We start from the raw sequence: 2885 nt of genomic DNA on the forward strand, positions 1-2885 counted from the left end.
CAAACTCCCCTACAGTTTTCAAAATATCCCAAACATCCCAATTTCGAGGCCTGAGCCATATTTTGGAGCCAAATTCTTGCTCTCTGCACGTATTTGCAGTTTGAAATTACGGCTTTTTTATACCCAACATATGTCAAGTACTGAAAGCGGCGTTTAGTCACATTTGTCCCAAACCTCCTTGCAGTTTTCAAAATATCCCAAATATCCCAATTTCGAGGCCTGAGCCATATTTTGGAGCCAAATTCTGGCTCTCTGCACGTATTTGCAGTTTGAAATTACGACTTTTTTATACCCAACATATGCGAAGTACTGAAAGCGGCGTTTGGTCACATTTGTCCCAAACCTCCCTCCAGTTTTCAAAATATCCCAAACATCCCAATTTCAAGGCCTGAGCCATATTTTGGAGCAAAATTCTGGCTCTATTCACGTATTCGCAGTTCGAAATTACGTCTTTTTATACCCAACATATGCCAAGTTCTGAAAGCGGCGTTTGGTCACATTTGTCCCAAACCTCCCACAAGTTTTCAAAATATCCCAAACATCCCAATTTCGAGGCCTGAGCCATATTTTGGAGCCAAATTCTGGCTATATTCACGTATTCGCAGTTTGATATTACGACTTTTTATACCCAAAATATGCTAAGTACTGGACGCAACAGTGAGTCACAAATTTGCACAAACTCCCCTGCAGTTTTTAGAATTTCCTAAACATCCTAATTTCGAGGCCTGAGCCATATTTTGGAGCCAAATTCAGGCTCTCTTCACGTATTCGCAGTTTGAAATAACGACTTTTTATACCCAACATATGCCAAGTACTGAAAGCGGCGTTTGGTCACATTTGTCCCAAATCTAACTGCAGTTTTCAAAATATCCCAAACATCCCAATATCGAGGCCTGAGCCATATTTTGGAGCCAAATTCAGGCTCTCTTCACGTATTTGCAGTTTGAAATTACGGCTTTTTTATACCCAACATATGCGAAGTACTGAAAGCGGCGTTTGGTCACATTTGTTCCAAACATCCCTGCAGTTTTCAAAATATCCCAAATATCCTAATTTCGAGGCCTGAGCCATATTTTGGAGCCAAATTCTGGCTCTCTGCACGTATTCGCAGTTCGAAATTACGTCTTTTTATACCCAACATATGTCAAGTACTGAAAGCGGCGTTTAGTCACATTTGTCCCAAACCTCCTTGCAGTTTTCAAAATATCCCAAATATCCCAATTTCGAGGCCTGAGCCATATTTTGGAGCCAAATTCTGGCTCTCTGCACGTATTTGCAGTTTGAAATTACGATTTTTTATACCCAACATATGCGAAGTACTGAAAGCGGCGTTTGGTCACATTTGTCCCAAACCTCCCTCCAGTTTTCAAAATATCCCAAACATCCCAATTTCAAGGCCTGAGCCATATTTTGGAGCCAAATTCTGGCTCTATTCACGTATTCGCAGTTCGAAATCACGTCTTTTTATACCCAACATATGCCAAGTTCTGAAAGCGGCGTTTGGTCACATTTGTCCCAAACCTCCCACAAGTTTTCAAAATATCCCAAACATCCCAATTTCGAGGCCTGAGCCATATTTTGGAGCCAAATTCTGGCTATATTCACGTATTCGCAGTTTGATATTACGACTTTTTATACCCAACATATGCCAAGTACTGAAAGCGGCGTTTGGTCACATTTGTCCCAAATCTAACTGCAGTTTTCAAAATATCCCAAACATCCCAATATCGAGGCCTGAGCCATATTTTGGAGCCAAATTCTGGTTCTCTGCACGTATTCGCAGTTTGAAATAACGACTTTTTATACCCAACATACGCCAAGTCCTGAAAGCAGCAGTGAGTCATATTTTGCCCAAACTCTCCTCCAGTTTACAAAATAACGCAAATATCCCAATTTCGAGGTCTGAGCCATATTTTGGAGCCAAATTCTGGCTCTCTGCACGTATTTGCAGTTAGAAATTACATCTTTTTATACCCAACATATGCGAAGTACTGAAAGCGGCGTTTAGTCACATTTGTCCCAATCCCCCCTGCAGTTTTCAAAATATCCCAAACATCCCAATTTCGAGGCCTGAGCCATATTTTGGAGCCAAATTCTGGTTCTCTGCACGTATTCGCAGTTTGAAATAACGACTTTTTATACCCAACATACGCCAAGTCCTGAAAGCAGCAGTGAGTCATATTTTGCCCAAACTCTCCTCCAGTTTACAAAATAACGCAAATATCCCAATTTCGAGGTCTGAGCCATATTTTGGAGCCAAATTCTGGCTCTCTGCACGTATTTGCAGTTAGAAATTACATCTTTTTATACCCAACATATGCGAAGTACTGAAAGCGGCGTTTAGTCACATTTGTCCCAATCCCCCCTGCAGTTTTCAAAATATCCCAAACATCCAAATTTCGAGGCCTGAGCCCTATTTTGGAGCCAAATTCTGGCTCCCTGACGTATTCGCAGTTTTAAATTACGACTTTTTATACCCAACATATGACAAGTGCTGAAAACGGCAGTGAGTCACATTTTGCAGAAACTCCCCTACAGTTTTCAAAATATCCCAAACATCCCAATTTCGAGGCCTGAGCCATATTTTGGAGCCAAATTCTTGCTCTCTGCACGTATTTGCAGTTTGAAATTAAGGCTTTTTTATACCCAACATATGCGAAGTACTGAAAGCGGCGTTTGGTCACATTTGTTCCAAACATCCCTGCAGTTTTCAATATATCCCAAATATCCCAATTTCGAGGCCTGAGCCATATTTTGGAGCCAAATTCTGGCTCTCTGCACGTATTCGCAGTTCGAAATTACGTCTTTTTATACCCAACATATGTCAAGTACTGAAAGTGGCGTTTAGTCACATTTGTCCCAATCCCCCCTGCAGTTTTCAAAAT

The sequence above is a fragment of the Procambarus clarkii genome, unplaced genomic scaffold, assembly GCF_040958095.1.
Source record: "Procambarus clarkii isolate CNS0578487 unplaced genomic scaffold, FALCON_Pclarkii_2.0 HiC_scaffold_382, whole genome shotgun sequence".
Classification (NCBI taxonomy): domain Eukaryota; kingdom Metazoa; phylum Arthropoda; class Malacostraca; order Decapoda; family Cambaridae; genus Procambarus; species Procambarus clarkii.